This window comes from Calonectris borealis, chromosome 2 (genome assembly GCF_964195595.1).
Source record: "Calonectris borealis chromosome 2, bCalBor7.hap1.2, whole genome shotgun sequence".
Lineage (NCBI taxonomy): Eukaryota > Metazoa > Chordata > Aves > Procellariiformes > Procellariidae > Calonectris > Calonectris borealis.
The window spans coordinates 151,416,914-151,438,069 of record NC_134313.1 but is presented as its reverse complement, the minus strand read 5'-3'; positions in this window follow the sequence as shown (position 1 = coordinate 151,438,069).

Genomic DNA, 21,156 nt, shown 5'->3' with positions numbered 1-21,156 from the left:
ACTCCTACGCTGACCCATGGCCCGCCTTGCACCAGTTTGCCTAGGTCAGACAGACCAAGCGCCGCCAGATCCAGAGGGGGAGCAACCCCTCGAAAGAGGCTCTTTTCCCCCAAAGCCTCTGCCACCGGCCTTCTCCCAGCGCAGCTTTTCGACCACGGTCTGTCCCTGTCCCCGCAAGCGAGACAGGCGCCAGGGCATCTCTCGTTAACGTGGTGATGAAGTATCTTCCCGACGGCCAAGCCTGAAGTCTTTACGGGGTGATGAGGAAGGAGAAGCAGGATCTCTGCTGTTGATCTAAGGAAAGTGTGTGCCCAGAGAGGCTGGGGGGGCCCAGCCCATTTACCATGCCCGGAGTCTCTCCCTCTTTCCCAGGGCCGGCGGTGCCCGCTTTGCCCTGGCGCACAGCCGGGGTGAGCCCTACAGCGCTGGGCAGCGAATGTCACACTGTGGAGGTGGCACGACACCAGCGGGCCTCAGAACTCAGGCAGGTGGTCTGGGAAACCAGCCTGTGCGGTCTGTCCGTCCCTGCGAGGCACCTCTGTCAGGACCGACGGGCATTTCGCGGCGCCATTGGGGCTGTGGTTCCCTCGCGGTCGCCCGGCAGCTCCCGGTGATGGGAGCGCGCTGCTGGGGGAAACAGAGGGGAAGCAGTTTCCAAACTGTTGGGGACTCGGAGCCTGTCTTGAAATCGTTCAGACCTAGCAGATCTTTGGAAAGTTAGGGAGCAGCGCCCCAGGGGAGGCAAGCGATGGTCTCGTACAGCCCTTCTCCCCCTCGCCGGCCGCGGCTGGCGCTCTGCGTGTGCGCTGGGGTGCGAAAGCAATGATCGCTCCCGCCGGCTCCCCGGCGCTCAGTGCCCGGTGCGACGCCCGGCTGAGGGGCAGAAGCGGTTCCCGCACTGTGCCGAGCTCGGCCCTCGCCCCTGCGGCAATGATGCCTTTAAAGACGAACGATTCCAGTTTTGTACATCTACCTTTGAGAAATGAGTGCGGACCGTCCCCGAAGAAACCGCCTGAGGAGCGGGAAGGCTCCTCTCGGGTTGCCTAAGACGTTACGAAAAGGAAAGTTGCGAAAACCGGGAGCCGGTACCAGCGCAGCCCGGGCCACGGCAACGCACCTGGGCCAGCACCGCCTGTGTCGCAAACGCCCTTCTTTCAATATTTGTCCTGCCCGGGTGTCTCACCGGCCCCCTCTTCCCCCCCGGGAGGGATAGCGGCGTGCTCACGGGAACGACACCTCCCCGCACCACTCTTCAGCAAAGGAAATGTATGACCTGCGCCTTACACTTCGTTATTTCAATTCCCCGAGGGCAGCAACCAGTGGGAGGGACCCCAAGGGGCACACTGCCTTCACGGGGATCAGGAGTCACTGAAGGTCCAGAGATGGGGCGGGACGTGGGGCCAGGGCAGGGCTGCATGCGGGTCTGGCCCACTGGCCCCCACTCCCGACCTTCCGTGGGCCTACGCAATGCCCGCCCGGGAGAATAAGGAGAGGGCGCGCACCCTGCACCGAGGGGACCCGGAGTACCCGGGCTTGCCATGTCCTCCGGCCGTGCCTCTGCCGGGGTGCTCGGCGCTGTACACGCCCCGGCCCGAGGAGACCGAGCCTTCAGCGAGGGATGGGACCCAACTCTGGCTCGGGAAGGCGGTAAGGACCTCCTCCGTGGGCGAGGGTCTCCGGAGCACAGCTGGGAGTCCACAGTGGCTCTGCTCCTCTTGGGCAAGAACAGCGGCCGGCCCGCCGGCGCCCATCCCTTCCCGTTGACAGGTTTCATCTCGGGGTCTCTCGGGGCCGGAGCGGGGCCGGGCAGCAGGAGCAGTCCCCCGCCCCACCGGGGCTGCAAAGCGCTCACGACACTCAGCGATGCTCTGCACGGAGCGCGGAAGGAAACCGGTCCCCAGCTCTCCGACTGCCCCAACGCCGGCGGCGCTGAGCGCGACGGGCCGTGCCTGAGGGGTCGGGCCCCGGCGGGTCTCGCACCTCCCACGGGTCTGCCCCGACTCCCACAAACACCTTTTTTATCCGCACACCCTTGCGCCTGGCTGCCTTAGCGGAGGGCGGGACTGCGAGCGGTTCCCTCCGGGCACCCTCGCGCGAACAAGGCCGTCCCCGCACCCTGCGGGGCTCCCTAGCCCCTCCGCCGGGGTATGAGCCCCGCGGTGAGAAGCAGCAGTGCTCGTCCTCGTTGCCTCTCCGCGCCCGCGGAGCCCCCCGGGGATGCTGCGTGGGGAGCGCGGCCCCGCGCGGGGCCCTAGCGGGAAGAGGCAGCCTGGCCCCCCCCGCTGCCCCCGGGCCCCCCCGCTGCCCCCGAGCTCCCCTGCCACCGCCTCCAGCCCCGCCCATCCGTACGTGCCCCGGCTTCTACTTTCTGCTACATTTTGTCCTGAACAATTAGGAGATGGAAAATGGATAAAAGGTGGAGTTAAGTGAGCAGCAGTGAGGTCCGAGGCGGAGAGGAGCCCACAGGTGACGTGGGCGAGGTCCACAACCCGCACGCTGCCTTTTAGTCCAGAGTCTTCTGAAGTAGCTCCAAACTCATGTGATACTCCAGAATATCGAAACCTGTTAGCTAAAGCTAAGGTAAAACCCCAGGTGCCCTAAGGTCCCCAGGTCTGTTGGGTTTCCCATCCAGGCCTAAAATCCAGCTCTTACTCTTACGTTACCTGCATATTTTTCCTATTGCTGATCCAACTCCATGAAACCACAGGCATGGAAAGACAAGCCGGGAGCGTTCCCCCTTCCGCCATGCAGGCACTACCCAATATTCTTCTCAGATCTTCATCTCCACCCTGTCAGTGTTTGGTTAAACAAGAGGTCTCAGGTCCATAAAGCCACACTGGGACAAATACCCAGTATGGCCATTTTTTTCCTCAAGATTATAAAACTTACCAGCTCGCCTATTGGGATTCCTTGGTGTGCTGTGCTCTTTCAGAGGTGCAATGTTTGATGCAGAAAGGAAGCAGGAGGCTTTTGAAAGACCGGACCAGAGTTGGCCCAGTATCTATGCAAACGGTATTTTACGAGGAAAGGATTAAAAAAACCCACACCCTATTGCAATTCCTGATTTCAAATAGCACTTTATTTAATTGAAAAAGATAGAATCTTCTCAGTTCTTTTTACCATTGAAAGCGTAAATTAAGCTTTGCTCAGTGCAACCTTGGGGGATCGTGTGTTTCCTGGTAATAAACTTTTATACAACTTTCCTGCTCTGAAGGCGAGGGGAGGAGAGCCGCACGCCTCGCTGGGGGCGTCAGGGAGTCCCACCGCACGCCTGACACCGGGCAGGTCTGCGTGCTGCCAGACGCTGGAGGACGAAAACCGCTTTGCAGAGACTTCTGCGGGAGCTCTTTTGCTTCCCGCGGGCCAGCAAAGCCCCATCAGCCCTCACCGCCTCCGGGCTGTGCCCCACAGCACCCCGGCCACGTAGCCCGAGCACCCCCGGCCCCCGGAGGCAGGTGCCCGGCACCCCGTGCAGCTCCCTGTCCCACTCCCCGGAGCAGGGACAGGCCCTGCGGAGTGCGGAGGGAGCGGACCCGCCCGCCGACGCCGGACCGCGGCGAGCCCGCCCCTTCCCCCGCCACCACGTGAGGTCCATAAATAAGGCGGGGAGAAGCCCTCCCCCCTCGGCGGCGCTACCGGGGTGAGCGCGGCGCGGCGGGGCGGCGGCCCCACAAAGGCGGCGGGGCGGCCCCGGGCCCTCGCACGTCCGGCGGAGGAGGCGGCACCTGCAGCCGGGGTCGGCCCGGCTGCACGCCCTCCCCTCCGAGCTGGTACCTGGGCGCTGGGCTGGTAATGCACCATAAAGAGCCTCCTTTCAGGCTCTTTCAAGCCGAGATCGCGGAGGTCACCGTGTCTACAAACCCCCCTCTGTCGACCGCTCGGGCCGGGGTGCCAGCGCGGCAAGCTGGAGAGCAGGCACAGCCCATGGGAATCCCAACACTTGTGCCGCCGGCTCCCCCGGCCCGCCCTTCTCCCCCGCTCCCCCGCCCCGAGGAACCGCTGAATGTAACAAATGAGCTGCAATCGATCTGCGGGCACGGGGGAAAATCAAATTATATGGTGCGGCTGGGCGGCCGCGGCCGGCAAAAGGTGCGGGCGAGCGGCGGGCGGGCTGCCGACTTCGCTGCGCCAGAGCGCTCTCCGCGGAGCGCAGGGGCTGCCAGCCCCAGCCCCCGCCCGGCTCCCACCCAGCTCAGGCCCGCTCGCCTTCGCCTCCCGCTCCGTGCCTGGCCTGAACTGCGCCGGCCGCGCCGAGGCGGGAGGCCGCCGGCTGCGAGGGGCTCACCCCGCTAAACGCGGCTCCTCCGGCCGGTGCCTCCCCGCCCCGAGGCGCCCTACGGCCTCCCGGCCGCGCTGCCGGCCTGCGCGCAGGTTGCGCGGCATGCGGTGGCGCGACCAGCTACTGCAAAGCACCTGGAGGGGGACGCGATGGGGGGACTCCAGCAAGGTTGTGCCAGCAAAGGTCTTTCCTCCCCTTCTGGTGCCGTTTCCAGGTCTCCTCCCCGAGCTCCTCTCCCGGGCCTGGGGCTGGCAAAGGGATGCGGCCCCGTCCCGGCATCGGGCCTGTCCCGCACCTACGGAGCCCGGGGCTCGCCGCCCGGGGGACGCACCGCCCCGGTGAGACGAGAGCCGGGCACCCGCGCCAGGCTGGACGGGCAGCACCTGCCGAAGGCGCGGGCTGCGAGCGGAGGGGGTTCAGGCAGCGAGCTCGTACCTGAGCCCTTTTCTCGCCCCCCAGACGTGCGTGTGGGGACGGCTCCGCTTGGGAAAAGCCCCGCGCAAGGCCGGCGGTTGTCTGCGGATCCATGGGAATCTGGCCACTTGTGCCGGCCGCAGCCGGGAGGGGGCTGTGCTTCCTTTACAAAAAGAGACACAATTAAGCAAAATGCTCAATGAACATTATAAATGATGTGCAATCGCCTCGCAGATTGCTTAGCAAATCAAATTATATGGTTGCTCACGGATGATTTCCATGTGCTTTAAAACGCAAACAGGTACTTTCTGATTTTGGGTTTTTTTTTGTTGGTGTTTTTTTTTCCTAAACAAAACAAAAAAAGCGCAGCGCTTTAAACATTGCGGAGCAATGCCACACGCTGAAAGCCGGCTGTGTGAATATTCACGTTCTCCTTTGTTCGCCCCTGAATTTCACAATAGCCCGGGGAGGGCACGTCCACTGCGCTCTTGTAAATTTACCAATCCTTGACTAAAACCGCCAGGCACCTGCTTGGCAGAGCACAAAGCTGCCTACGTTTCCACCAACAATTTACTGTTTCATCAGCTTCTAAATTGGCCCGACAACAGAAGGGCTCAAAGCTAATATCATTTAAATCAGCGGAGATGGCCGAGTTCAAGGCCCCGCCGGCTGCTGAGGGGGCAGGCCCGCGACTGCCGCCCGGCTCCTCTTGCGGGAGCCGTTCAGGTGCGAGCGGGGCGGGCCGGGCCCTGCCTGCGGACCGGCCGGGGCTGCCCCGCCGGGCGCGGGGCGAGAGGAGGTCGGAGGAAAAGGCAGCCACGGTGCGGGGCGGGCGATGCCGGCGGGTGCTGGTTTTGCTGGACGGGGAGGACGCAGGACACCGCAGCGGAATGAAACGGCGACAAATCCAGCCGGCCCCCGCAGGGAACAGGCTCCTAAGCGGAGACCGCCCCAGAAGGCGCGAGCAGCCGGGGAGCAGGGGCGGGCTCCCCCGGGCTGCCCGGAGCCCCCCGGCGCATCGGCAAGCCCTGCCCAGCGCCGCCTGCCCGCGGGGTGTCCCTCCTCGCTCCCCCGCGGGGGATTTGTAAGCAATGCCACTGGAGGAAAGCAGTATGTAAAAAGCACGTTTGATAAGGACTCCCTTATTTTCCAATACACAAAACCACTCATGGGGAGGGGGAATGGTTCCCTGAGATGAGGTCCTGACAACACTCTGCTCTGATCCAGAGGATCGCTCGTTTGAAAAATTATTCAAGACTGTCACCATAACTGCAGAAGGGTTAGTAGACAACAAAGCAAAGCAGGTGACAATTGCTGAAAACGCTAGCGACACGCTGTACCGTTTTAAACAGGGTAGTAAGGCTCCCTAACACCAGCTGGCAGGAGGCGCTGTGACTCGGTTTTAATTTTTTTATTCCTAACAACCTCCGACCACTAAGAGCCCTGTCCCAATGGATAACAGGGCACTTTCCCATTCTGGTAAACGACCATGTTACACCATCACTTCCATAAATATATCCAGCTCTAGATTAAATTGAAATAAGCTTTTCCTGTCATCGCTCCTTCTTGTGGGTCAGAGATTCTGTTTCCTAACCTCCTCCCTCGATTTCTTCCTCCCTGGTTTATGCCTGTTTGCTCTTGTGCGGATGTGGGTTCCCATGAAAGATCTCTATCTCCACGGGATTTTCCCTTAGGTTTGTATACAGTTGCTACATTCCTTCCCAGCTCTCATTTTGCCAGGGCAAGCAAAGCAAGCTCAGGTTTAGACTCCCTGTTTCTTTATCACACAAATCACCCTTCCCTGCCCTTTTCCCCATATGAGTTAATCTGCTGGGACAACCAGAACCGTTACTGTACACAGTCATCCAGGAGAGTCCTCACAGCAACTTGGAGAATGCCGTCAGCATTTGCCTTTCTGCCAAAAACCCTCACTTCGTACTGCGAGGGTTATATTTACCCTTTTCATGGCCATGTTCCTCAGCGGCTCATGACCACTTTGTCATTAACTAGTGCCCCAAGGTCTTTTTCCTCCTCTAGCTGGCAAGGATTACTGAGACCACAGCCATAGCACACGTTCTTACCATACATCCCAAACGCGTGAGCTCTTAATACTGGATTTCATTCCTTCTTTGCCACTCTGGTACTCATAGTCCTGGGCTTCCTCCTGATGATTTTTCAAGCCTATGCAGTGCTGGGATGCCCTTTCTGCTCTGTGGCTTTGTCAGATGTTGTTAGCAGAGTCCTTTTGTTCTAGAACTGTTCATGAAATTTTTCTGTTGAGTCCATAAGAGCAAAGAGATGACTATCCTGGGCCATGGCATAGGTCCATCCAGTTCCCTCACCCAGCTGTGCCAGTGGTAAGAGCTCGGGGACTTTTTTTGCCAGAGATTGTTTTTGTGTGTCTATGAGCTCTTGACATATTTCTCTCTTCTGTGAATTTGTCTAATGGCCTTTAGAACTCAAGCAGCAAGTTGTTTTATTAAAATTATTAGGTACTATTTAGTAGAGCTGAGTTTTAAATGAATGATTCCTGTCTTGGAAACAGATGCAAAACTTACAGATGCAGGTAAAACCAGAGGCCTAAAAGCATCTTAGGGGTCCACGTTCCTCAAGGATCTCTCCTCAGCTACCGTCTAACCCTGCAAGTTTCTCTTCTGAGGAGACATCCTACACAGCTGGTGTTCTGTTGAATAGTCTTGCCTGTAGTACAATGTGAAAACTATCCTGATGATTTTTAGCTAGGAGGAGCTGACTTGCCAGGGTTGTTCAGTTCCGGGAGAGGATTTCCAGTGGAGATCCCCCAATCCCCACTTCTAAGTGCAGTTATTTTTTCTCCAGCCCAGTGTTAGATGTCTTACAACACTTGTTGGCTCCTTGCTGAGCCTGCTGGCTCAGTCTTGATTCTTTGTTGATCACCCGCCTCTCACCATACCAGGAGCCTTGGGGCTGGGTGCCCAACACCTACAATTTAGGCATTGCAAAACCACATCTCTGCATCCATTTAGCCCTGAGGCTTTTATCTTTGTGGCGAATTATTAACCAAGTCAGGGACATGAAAAACATCTACACAAGGAGATGCTGCATTTCCTTTGGAAGTTGTCCACACATTAATAGTACTGTTTTACCTAGCCTGGTAGCTCTTCTCCTATGGTCACATTCCAGTAGGCATGGGAGAACATTGTTCATTCCACTCGATGAGAAATTTCTCATAATGAGGTTTGTTATCATGTCTCCTCTCAATGACCTCTTCCTGAGACTAAGCAAATCCATTTCCCTTCAGTGTGCGCTTTTTAAACATCTTAACATTTTTGCTGTTCTCGGCTAATTTCCTGTAGCTTTTCTTCAAGTGTAATGTCCAAAACCAGACACTGTACTAAGGCTAAGCCTCACCAGTGCCAAGTAGAGCAGAATAATTACCTCTGTGTTTTACCCAAAACACTGCTGCTAATATAACCCCAAATTATATTTGGTTTTCTGCGTAAGTTTTATCCCGCTTTACCTGGTTTACATGGTTCACTACAGCCAGTTGATCCATTTCTGCACTATTGCTGCCTTATCAGTTATTTCTCATTTCATAAATGGTGCATTTGATCTGTCTTTTGTCCCAAGACTGCATTTTATACTTGTCTTTATTACAGCAGCTTATTGATTTCAGGCAAGCTCTCCAATCTGTGAAGATCAATGTGAGTCCCGATCCTGTTCTCCAAATCAACCTCTCAGGAGTTGAATTAAGTACTCTTTTCCAGTAGCCAATTTATTGTTGAAAACATTGGGGCCACAACAGAGGCCTGCAGGACTCCACTTGGCACGTCCAGCTTTGACATCCGTGAACCACGGATGTGTGCTTTGGTATGATTCAAACATTATGTGCTCATTCTAATCCCAATTTCATCTAGATCTCATTATATGGTTTTGTTTCTAAGAAAAGTAAGGTTTTTGACATTAACAAAGTCGACATATATCACATCTATCTCTTCATACACTTGGCTAGTTAGTCCTTCAGATAAGGACACTGAATTAATTTGAAGTGATATGTTCTTGATTAATCCATGTTGATATGTTCTACTGCCTTCTTATCACTTATGTGCTTACAAATTGATTAATAATTGACTCTCATTATCATGGTTACGCTGATGGATTTATACTTCCCAGGATCCTCTCCTTTGCTCTTTTTTGGGCTTGTAAACACATGCGCCTGGCATCAATGTCCTCAAGCAAGTCATTTAGGGTGTGAGTCATCATTGCCTCTAACTTCAGCCAGTCAAAAGCTGCACACTAATTAGGAGAGGGATTCAGTTCCTTATACACAGGAGTATGACACGCATGGTCTAGTATCATGTTAAATACTATATAGTCTCGAAGACATTTCTCGGGGCTTGCAGATATGACACAGGATCTGCAGGAGACCTGCACTTTCCTGGAAGCTCAGCTGGAGCTTCCATGCAGGCTATCCATGTGGGATATCCGAGAGCATCTAAATGGGATAGGGCATCTATATCTATATTATAGTAACTGCATCCCTAAGTAAAAGGTGTTCATTAATAGTCAAGGGGAAAAGAAGGCTGTTACAAACCACGCTCAGGAGGGAACTTCCTTAAGATGGAGTTGCTGGCTTTTGAAGATGCAACTGCCGTTTCACTGGCAATAGAAGGAACCAAAATATTTTAGCTTCAAGTTAACTCTATCCCAGCTGAAACCAGGACACAGGACTAATACTTAAGCAGCTACAGGTTTTTCAAGGCATTCTGACATTTAAATGGTCCAAATGCCTAGCACGAGTTTTGAAGTACCTAAGTGCCTCGCTTCCAGACTGGCCCATGCTTATTCTGGGCGATTTTCAGCACTACTGAAGACACTCAGTGTAGGAAGCTAATTACTCCAAAGCCTCACAAAATCTGGAGTGCCCTCTTTACATGGTTATAGCTCTCTAACAATTACCAAGAGAACGTGCACTGATTAAACCTTAGCTTGGGTGTTTTTGTTGATTGAGAGGAAGCCAGGGTTTTATAATTCAGACCTATCTATCAAGTGCAGGAAACAGCCTTTCACTCACTCTCAGGTGTTATGAGGATAACCACATGAAAGCTTGCTGGGCACTCTGATCTGTGGTAACAGAGCCACATGCGCCCAAGGCAGAAGGTTTTGATGCACCATGTAGTACAGATTGCAATACTGGAAATTCACCTGAGCTGCCCACAGCCCTGAGCTATTTTAAGACCTTCCTCCAGATCTACAGATAGGACACTAATGGCAGGTCACGTCTAACGCAACAACAAATGCAGTAAATTAAGAAAACATCAAAGATCACATCAGATGACAATTGCTTCTTTTCTGTTACCAAAATGCTCAAGACCTCTTCTGGACATAGCGAGTCCCAAAGGTACATGAACACTGTAAATCCACAGGTTGAGCTGCACGCATACACTTATGCTCTTCTGATGTACGAGATCTTTATGATCAATTATAGCTGAACGAATGAATGACGTATAGTACTGGTGAGGAAGGGGTAGCTGAAGAAAGCAGCATTTCCATTGTCTGTGCCTTTATTTGCAAGCTGTCAGAAATTTGTAGGAATAATTCCATTACCAGTGGCTTTCAGGCTGTTTGATTTAATCCATGCCTCCATCAGCTTTCCCATCAACAGAGCCCACAAGGAGTTATCACATAATAGTTCAGATCCAAATGAGCTGCTGCAGTTTCCCAGCCCAGCACGAGGACTGAACCCGAATTACCCTAGGCCACCTGTCCCCGCTCACCACTGCAATGTACAGTAGAGGGATTTAGTCCTTATTTGTAATCTTTTGTCTGCAGCCTTGTTGTTTGGGTGGGGCTGCACCTGTTCATGGTGAGTGGGAATCCCTTAATTATGGCTGTGGGGCTGGGCAGCGAGAGCTGGCCCTGCGCACTGGCACACAAAGGCTTAGGGGAATGCGTGTGAATTCAGTGCCCTCTTTATGCCATGCCAACATTCATTGCAAATCCTCCACAGGTCTTCACGGCTCAGTTCCTGTATTCCCAGGGCTTCTGCATGGCATTCCACACACTGCATTGTCCTTTCTTTAGAGGGCAGAGATGCTGCCTCCCTATATTTTGGATTCTTGCGGTCTGCAATTGTTTAGGAATAGCAGTTGAGGGACACTAATACATTTTAAGGTGCACTTTTGACTACAGCATCCTCAGTTCTTTCCTGTTATCAAATGCAAATTGAGTTTACTTGGTGAACATATCCCCATTGCTTTGAAGTGTCATCTTAGCAACGATAGCTTGAGCCACAAAGACACCCAGGTTATACACTCTACTGAATCCTCAGGGATGATGCGACCCCAATCTCTTCCCTCACTAATCCCAGTTACCCGCTGAAGCCCCTGTCCGTGCCGCCTCACTTCAGTGAGTGCCTCATTCCCTCCCTCCCCTGCCCTAGACTCCCCTCTGCCCTTGACACCTCATCTCCTGGAGCACCCGGAGTCACCATCTTTTGCTCCCTCTTCTCCCTCCCTACCCAAGCTTTGCCCCTCTGCATTTCAAGCCAAATGTCACTGTCTCCCACCAAAATGCCAGCAGAGAAGACACAGATGGCATGGACGGCCTCCACCTTTGAACTCCTGAGGCCAATGCTACAGAAACCTCTCAAGACTACAAATAAATTTGTGCCTAGACCTTGCACTCTCGGGCCGAAGTGTGACCTGTTCATAAGGAAACTATGGTGTACCTCGCTGCCAAAATCGACCAAGCTTCTGTTGAGCGTGAACACAGACATCCCCAAAACTCACAACACAACAGTTTATTCCACCCATTTCCACGCCAGCTCGCTAGCTTCTGCCAGTTTTGGTGATTCCTCACAGGAAAAGCCGGCCGAGCAGCAGAAGACGTGAGGGCCCGGTCTCGGGGCTCTGCCGCCATCTTGTGACACCGCGCGGAACGGCGCTGACAGGGAACGGCCCTGTGATGGCGCTCCGGCCCACCGCCCAGCCCCGGGGCTGGTGGTGGGGCGAGGGGGGGCGGGGGTTGGCGGCGTGGCGGGCGCGAAGGCCTTCGCGCCCGCCACGCCGCCAACCCCCGCCCCCCAGCCTCGGGGCTGGGCGGGCGGCAGCCGGGCCTCTCAGTGAGCCCCCACAGGGGGTGCGACCTGCTGTGGCCACCGCCTGCCTCTCCACAGCGCAGCACTCCAAAACGGGTTAAACCCCCTCCAAAAACCAGGCACAGCCTCGCCAAGGCACAGCAATGCCTGAAACATTGCGGTATGACTAGAACAGCCCTGAAAATGATTGAAATTTGCTTTCTTGCTAATTCTTGCTAATCATGGCGCTTCCCATTTGCAGTGCTGGTGCCTCAGTGGCTTGCGGGTGGACCAGGCTGGTGGCTGTTCCTCAGCCCACATTGATTCAGTGGCTGAAGCTGGTACCAGATAATGAACGCTGAGTCCCGCTGTGAACAACTCCTGTGAAGAGAACGAAAAGGGGCTTAGCTGGTGCCCCCTTCTCATTGCTGCGGAGCGCAGCACCCGCACACCCCTCTCCTCCCCTTGCTCCTTGGCAGCATGCAGATGAGGATTCATACCTTCTTTGAACCTGTTGTTATAGCCGTGAGGATAACCAGGGTTGAGAGCCAGCTGTTGTTGAGTTTATATGACAAATGAGAGGTTCAGATGTAAGATTGATAGCAATTACATTGCCACCTGCTATCGCTTGAATCCGTATCCCGGATTTTTAATTGTTAAGGGGGGGGCTGTTGGCACATGAATACATAAGGACTATCTTAAAAGGCACAAAACGTTAGGATTGCAACCCAGTCATCACAAGTAGGGCTGCCCCATTTTTTAGTTTTAGTCTCTACTGTGAATTTTGGTCTCATTTTTGAACAGTTTCAGCCTGAGGTTTTTAGGACTTCTGTACTCTATACTTCCATCCATGATTTTATTTATTTATTTATTTATTTATTTATTTTAGCAAATGCGGATGATTTCATTTTAGGTTTGGCCAGCTCTTTCCAGTTTGGCTTCCTGACAACCTTCTGCTGTCAAGTGGCCTGCATTCATTTGCATTGTGTCTGATTTTCAGCAGGTCCCTATCTGAGGCCTATTCCTCCTGGCTATTACCCAGGTGAGCAGTCCTGCTGCAGTCAGAGTGATAATAGCTGTCAGTAATTGGTATTTCTACAGGTTTGCAGGGTCAGGGCTTGCTTCTTCCCGCCCTTTGGATAGCTCTAATCTGCTTTCAAGTCATGCTTCATCAGAAAAAGAGAACGCCAAGAATTTTGAAAGGTTTGCTATCAGGTTCCACAAAGGGATATGCTTGGGAGAAACATGTTCATTTTGTTGGAGAGACACACAAAATAGACAACGATTTGCATAAGGAGCTACTGAGAAAGGGGTCGAAGGAAGGGTTTTCATTGACTTCAAAGAGTATTGGATCAGATCCATGCGGAGCATCTGCAACTTCCTTTGATGCACCAGCAAACTGTAGATGATGAGCCTCTCTTCTCCGTACATGCCCTACTTAAGGCATTATGTGGAGAAGGACTTTGAGACTGGCAATGGCACAAGCCAGTTTTAGAAGGCAAAGTAGGTCCGTATAATCTATTTGGGAGAAGCTGTTTTTTCTAGATGATCTAAGGTTGCAGTGGATATGAAAGCAAACGTACCCTAGAGGTCACTGCAGAGCAGCCATTTGAGCCACTCTGTTCTCAAGGGAAATTGTCAGAGTATTCTGGAATATTAAAGTAGATTTTTTTTTTTTTTAATGTATTTTGAGGTGACTCTGAGTAGTCACTGTTCATCCCTCTCCAAAATCTCCTAGCCATATGCCATACCTCCACAGAGCAGGATCCCGAAACTGTACCCCATTACCTTTCTCAGACAGAATGTCACCTCCTTCATGCTACACCCTCCACCTCATATTCCCACCTATTCCCTATACCACACCTCACCCTGTGAGGTCTGCCTGCTGCGGAGTAGTCCAACCTCATCATCCTGTCTGCATCACATCTCCCCAGCACCCACAAACTGCCTCCCCACCATGGTCCCAACAAATAGTCTCGTTTGTCCTTCTCCAGCCAGAAAGACGGTTCTGGTAGCAGATAGGTCCCTGCAGACACTGCTCCGGTTGCCGCAGGCTGGGAAGTCATCACAAGCACAGCTGAACACCTCTGATCAGCTGTAGTTATCTGTGGAGAAGTGCTTAATGGGCTTAGTTAAATACCACGGCATGGGCAGAGTGGAGGAGTTTTACTGTGTCTCTTTGGAGCAGTTCATCTGCTATCTCCATTTTAGGCAATGTTTTTTTATTGTCAATTTCTGCCTGTTCTTGAGGCAGGTGTAGAGCAAAAAGGTAAAATCTTGCAGAAAAGAAGATAAATTGGCACAGGGGTAATAGAAATAAGAATAGCAACAGCGCCAAAATAATAAGCCATCATAAGCATTTATGAAAAACAGCCCTTTTCATCTGTGAATCTCAAACAATTTGCAAGAGTTAAAAAAATTAAGCCTCTCAGCAGTGCTCATACGTCAGAAATACGCAGTTTCTTTCACCTATTGCTTAACTGCTGTCACCCCTGAATTAGGACAGAGAGGTTGTTCATTGCTTAAGGCAATGACGCCTTGCGATTTAGGGTGTGAGAGGCTAACTCAAACTGTAAGACAAGGCAGCATTTAGAGTCTAGAGTTGGCCAGGCCACTGCCTTACAAAAAGAGCCATGGATCTTTAACACCAAGTGGTCAGGCCCTCAGTTTGACGTCTCAGCTGATAAAACAGGAAAGGTGAAAGCAGGGGCAGAACCAATCTTTTAACAGCTGGCTATAGGAGAAGACAAATTTGTAAACTGAAAGAGGGACAAAGAAAAAACATTTACCCCCCGCTTTTAATAGAGATTCATTCATAAAAGTAAAGTGAAGGCTACAAGGTCATAGAAAGTTACATGTGATCCGGTTTTGGAAAATGCCCTTCTTACAGACCAAGCCCAGAGGCAGAAGCTATTTGGGCTATTGCCAGGGAGAACTGTCATGGAGCCCCTTTTTTTCCTTCTCTGGGAGCCTAAGGAAACTCCAGCTAGACATATTGTACATGACAAGGTTTAATGACCTTTGTTCATAATGGACCCAAGCGTGAATACCCAAGTGCATTTAGGAGAGGCCCACGACTAAGAGGTAATGTAAAGCCTGAAACAGGGAGGGAACATTTTCTGGATTGGGAATAGGGTCATTCCTGGGGCAGTGAATGTATGAGGGTTCATTTTGCACCTGGTATTCTGATTAACAGTGCGGTCAATCTCCTGAACTTCCCAAGCATGAACACCTGCTTCTAGCTCTGCTCAGATCCTAGCCCTTCACAAGGTTTTCTCCTTCAGTAATCCAAGAAAATGCATAGGCATCCCATGGCTCCGTCAGAACTGTCCCCAAGAGACTGTCACACCAGGGAGGATTGATCTCAGCTCCCCCATTCCTGAGGGCTCACAGTCAGCTCTTTAGCTGCCATCCTCCACATACTTTCAGTCCACCAGCTGTGTCCTCATCCTTCAGTGCTGACTCCTTCTGGAAAGGAAAACACGAATTCTCATAATTCTCGTCTCTCTTTGACTCCAGCACCTTCTTTTGTGTTGCCTTTGCCCCTTTCCTAACAGTTGTGCAAAATGCTTTGCTATCCTTTGCTGTTCCTTCCTCCTATCATAAAATGTCTGGGTCCATCTTCTGATCTTCCAAAAATGGCACCTGAGCAAAGATGGCTGTGGGCCATGATTCTACATCCCATACATAGTACTGTGGCAGAGCAGCACAATCTTTGTTTCCAGAACTAAGCAGGCTACTTGAGCATCCCTGATGACTTTTATTTTTTCCTTTTCCTGATTTCTGTGGCAGCTTCTCTGTCCCTGACAAATTTTTCTGGAAGTCACTTTGTAAATGCTATCATCAAACTGCATGCACAAAGGAGGCAAGCTGGATGAGCGCAACTGATGCCTGCTCTGCCAACCTCCCCAGAGCCGGCAGGCCAGATCCCCACAGTCACCTCCAGCATGTGCAGATAGCTGCTGACCCAGATGTGGGCACAGGGCTGCCTGTTTGATCTTCTCTCTGGCACAAGGGAAGCGGACTGAGCGTATGGAACTAGGAGGGTTCAGGCACAAGGTGAGGGGTGAGTGCAGTCAAGAAAGCCAGAGCCCGGGGGATATTACAAAGGCATTTCTGAGGAGGAGAGAGGAAGGATACCACAGAGCAAAGAAAAGAAACAACAAAAGAGGAGACAATAAAAGGGAGCGCAATAATGGGCATGAATTTCTCTTTCTTCTGCCCCATGGCAAGCTGCCAATCCCTTCCACACACATTCCTCTGCGCTACTAAAACCAGTCCCCATGGACACACCTGCCTTGAGACAAATTCTTTTAGTCTTGAAAAAATCTGGGCACTTCTTCAATAAAGAGCTTTGCTTTTAAACTACTTTGCCTTTGTGAATTTTGGCAGCAGCTCACACTTGGAGAGCTTTTGAGAACCCTTTCTGTAATCAGATTTCCCTGCCCTGCCCCGGGGCACTGTGGGCGAGTCACTTCCCACAGCTGTCCCTCAGCTTCCTATTCTGTGACGTGTGGCTCACCACTACCTCAAAGGGCTGGGGCTGGCATCATTTATGTGTAAAGAGCTGTGAAATCCATGAGGTTGATGGGGTGCTGAGCGTTACACAACATGCTGCGAGGGTAGTGTTACCGCAGCTCATCACTTGGGTATAGCAGGAGGTGGGGCAGGTACAGGAGTATGGTTTAAGACACTTTGCTCCCAGTGCGAAGTCATTAAGTGAATGGAAGAGGAAGCAGTTCAGTTGTGTGGTAACAGGACTCATTTCTTCTACATAGTATGGCCAAGGTTGAAGACCAGAAAATACAAACACTTATAAGTACTAGCTAAGCCCTCACCATCTTGTTCAAAACCAGAAAAATAGCAAAACCCAAACTGAGACTTTTTCAGTTCCTTCTCAGGCAGGCTGCCTCCTGAGCCACCTCATGAGATGTTCTGGGGTGGCAAAATCCTATTTTGCTCTGAGAAAAGTCTCTCTTCTTCTCTTGTTCCAACCAGAATCAGACTAGGTTGTCAACAAGCTTAAAAGAGAATCCAAATGGTTTGCAGGATGGTGCAACAGAAAAGAGCATCACTACAGTTCTGTGGATACATGGCTAAAATAATGGGCATTACAATTTCTGGTTGAAGGAGGGTGAAGCTGCTAGTAATACAAGAGTAACCTGCTCCTTCGTTCCTATCTTCTCTCTGTGCTCACAAAAAAGCCATGCTGCCTCCCAAGCAAAGAAGTTGCTGTTAGCAAGCTGCCTTGCCTCATTTCTACCTAAAGCTGTCATGGAACAAAGAACATCATTGGTTCATTTTAGATTGTGTGGCAATACGCAGCACAGCCAGAGAATACAGCTGCCTAATTCCTAAACAAGCCCGTACCACCTTTGCTCTGAGAAAGAGGTCAAGTATTGCTCTTTATGTGCCAAAGTTGCCCTCGTTGGCCTAGCTGTGGTTTTAATACCACAGCTGGAAAAACATATGCTAATTTTACTTCCTCTCTTTCAATAATTCACCCCCCCCAACAAGAAGTTTTAGAAAAAGCAGTGTCTCAAGATCTGGACGCTGTTAGGAGCCATGCAGAGTCGAATTCTGGCATGGCTGCAAATTTAATTTGTAGTTTTGAATAAGTCAATTAAATTCTTCTCATCAAGTCTTCCCTCAGTAAAATTAAGAAAAATTACTTGCCTTATAGAGATGCTGGAAAGACTAAGAAAGTCTTGAAATAGTTTATTTAAGATGTTAAAATCTCTTAAGAATTATGTAGAAACCTCAATTAGGATTTATAAAAAGGTTATTTAAAACCACAATGGGATAAAAAGTATCATCATTGAAAGTAATTAATGAAATAACAATGTTGAAAAACTTCTCAGATGTGAAGGATGGAACATAAATCTGCAGTTGCCTGGTAGGGTATGTTCAGCTCAGAGAAGCAACTGCTCTTTATTCACTATGGTAGAACAAAGTCAGTGCAGATACACGAGGAAATTCTTGTAGCCTATGATACTCTTTAATAGTGTCTTCCATCATTATCGGTTGTTATTATTCATGATCTTATAACACTTTGGGCCTTTAGCTGGGATCTGTCCTGGTGTGGTTGGTACCACAGACACAGAAGATAATGAAGTTCCCTGCCCCAAAGAGCTTACGGTCAGAGGTCCCAAATGTCCATGTCGTGGTTTAACCTGGCAGGCAGCCAAATACCACGCAGCCGCTCACTCACTCCCCCTGCCCCCCCCCAGTGGGACGGGGAGAGAATCAGAAGGGTAAGAGTGAGAAAAACTCGTGGGTTGAGATGAGGACAGTTTAATAGAACAGAAAAGGGAAAATAATAATAATGATGATAGAATATACAAAATGAGTGATGCACAATGCAATTGCTCACCACCCACGCTGACCGATAACCAAGTAGCGATCGGTACTTCCTGGATCACGCCTACCGTTCATATACTGAGCATGACGTCACATGGTATGGAATACCCCATTGGCCAGCTGGGCCAGCTGTCCTGGCTATGCTCCCTCCTCCCAGCCTCTGCATTTGGTAGAGCATGGAGCTGTCCTTGATAGGGCACTTAGCAACAACTGAAAACATCAGTGTGTTATCAACATTCTCCTCATACTAAATCCAAAACACAGCACTAGGAAGAAATTTAACTCTACCCCAGCAGAAACCAGGACAGTCCAGCAGTTTACATCACGTGGCGATGAGACCATAAATGTCAACAGCTGTGTTTACAGACATAAAATTAGTTTGTGTAAACTCATCGTCATGGGAGATAAACTCAAATACATCATGAGAAATGTCACATGGATTCCTTCGGCAGATGCATGAAGCACAAGGTAACAGTGGCATCATTATGGCTGGTGTTATCCCAGCTGTCAGAGTACACCAGTGGCTTAGATGTGCTTTATGTGCATACTGAGAGATGCGAATTTCAGGGAGGAGGCCAGGAAGAGGCAAGGTAACTAAGTGGCCTTGAAGAGTCTTAGATGGATATCCTCTGGTTTTGGCAGCCCAAGGTAAAGCACAAATGTATTTGAAGAAAACTTGACCTTAAATTTACAAAGGCAGACATTACTGGCAGAGCACGGGCCAGTACCATTAACATGTATGAGACAAAACACAAGGTGGGACAATGCTGTGATAGATCTTAAAAGTGAAAAATAGAAGTTTGAGCTGATACATAGAGAATAAAAAGCCAGCAGAGGGAATGGTAAAACCAAAGACACAGACAGCTTGCAGTTTTATACATGCAGATCTTGGCACATCCTCAAAATTAATTGTTAACCTAATAATAATAATAATGCTCTGCTCAAGAGATAATTATCTTGTACCCAAATGAACACGGTCCTTCTGCCCCATTTTATACTGTAAGACAAATAGGAGAAAACAAGGCTATCAAATTTGCATTTTATAAAGGACTACTGAGGAGTAAACCATTTGATCCATATCATTTTTCACAAGTGATAATGTAATAAAAAGATGAATCAGTTAAGAAACCCCTGCCTTATCCCCACCACACTACTCGAGATTGCTGGGCAACCACTTCCAGCCACTATCTGATACAGCACAGAATGTAAGCGAGAGTCAGACATTGCCAAAAAAGCATCAGAAGAGCTAATTCAAGAAGTTCATACCCATTTCCTCCACTCATTCCTCCCTTATCTACTACCTCCCTTTTCCTCTGCTCAATCCTGCATCATTGGCTGTGTTCTATTACTTCTATTGTGCCCACAATGAGGAGGGCTGGGAGTGATAAGAGGGCTTCTGTTGATTTTGGTTTTTATTCCGAATTGATTACTGGCCATGCTTACAAAGCAAAATTATTCCCCCTGTTCCTCTACTGATATACACACACAGGTACATACAGACATCTAAACACTTTTAGTGAAGTGGAAGGGGTGGGATATTCAAGTATCTCCCAGCATAGCTACTCCAAACTGCAGGATACATGGCCACACTGAAAGGGGATGGGCCATTACTCTGATTTTATACGCATGGTGAAAGCCAGACCTTCCTCTTTTCCTTGTTTTCGTTTCAATAAGCAGAACGAGGTTGCTTAGCTCAGTGTCTGGTTTCTCTGGGGCAGTAGAGTTGTGCTTTATGCTGTTTGCTTGGTGACACATCAGTGTAGTGCAGGTCAGGTGATGTCCTTGAAGATATGGGTCTGTTCATATGATTACGTGTCTGTAATTAACACTGCACGAGCTAAACCGGAGCCTTACAGGACCCTTTCATCAGGTCATCCTGCTGTGTGAGTGAGGAGGCACCAGGTGCTTCTTAGCACAAACATCCAGTTGCATACCATGATCTTTATAGGTGTAAAATAAATGTGCTCTCTGCTCAGGCAAGCTTCCTCTGTCAGTAACAGTTACTAACTTGCCAGTTCACTAGGAGCTGGTCTCCACCAACCATGTACATCCAAGGTGCTAAACTGAGCACTGTTTGCACACTAGTCTGTGTGTGGATGCTTGTTTTGTCAGGTCCACGGTCTATTTTGTTTGTATGGCATTCAGTCTTATCCGCAGAAGGTGTCAGGGAGACCTGGTGTCTGTGGGGACAGGTAAGAAACAGGTATTTTGCCAGTTGTCTTCCTACTTTCTGCCATTTGCAGAAACGAGGAGCGTTTCAATTTGGTATCCCAGCCAAAAGTCACTGTACTCATACAGGTGCTGGCTTCTCCACCAGCACCTGGCTGAACACAGGAGTCCAGCTGGGGACACCTTCTAGTCACGCTCCTTTCTGAGACAACCCTCTCCTGATGTGAAAGGTGAGGAGAGGGGAGTGGGCTTCCTTACTAAAAAATGCCTGTAAGGGCCAAACCCCCTTTCCAGTAGCTGTGCAATAGATTTTAAGAAAAAAAAAACAACCAGTGAATGAAAGTAAATCAGGATGGGGGGTACGTGAATTCAGAGCATGCAAGGATGGTGATTTCTGTACACCCTGCGAAATCCCTTGGGACCAGAGACCTGAGCAGGCTGGGCATGTACATCCTGGTGAGAGCAGGCAGGTGATAGCAATAGGTGGTGCAAGGGCGTCTCTGCACGGCAGAGCATGATGCAGCACAGACACAGCAAGCAGCATGCTGCTGCTGTTAACATACACCTCTGATGACAACGTGACTGTCACCATCTATGACGCTACATAAAACCAGTAGCAGCAAGTGTTTGCTTCATTCATGCCGCTTCACACCTCTGGTGGCCTTAGGTTGGCTGTAGTGATGATCACTGTCTTCGTATGATGTTTTTAAAAGTTATGAAATTGTAGAGTTCTTCTGTAGAAAGTACAGGAGAATGAAAAGCTGCAGAGCTCCAAGACAGAAGGAGCAAAAGTAAATTCAGTGCAATAGAGGTCCACTTTCTGAAGACATTAAACAGTTTTAAGACTACACTAGTCTAAGTAAATGAACACACCCTT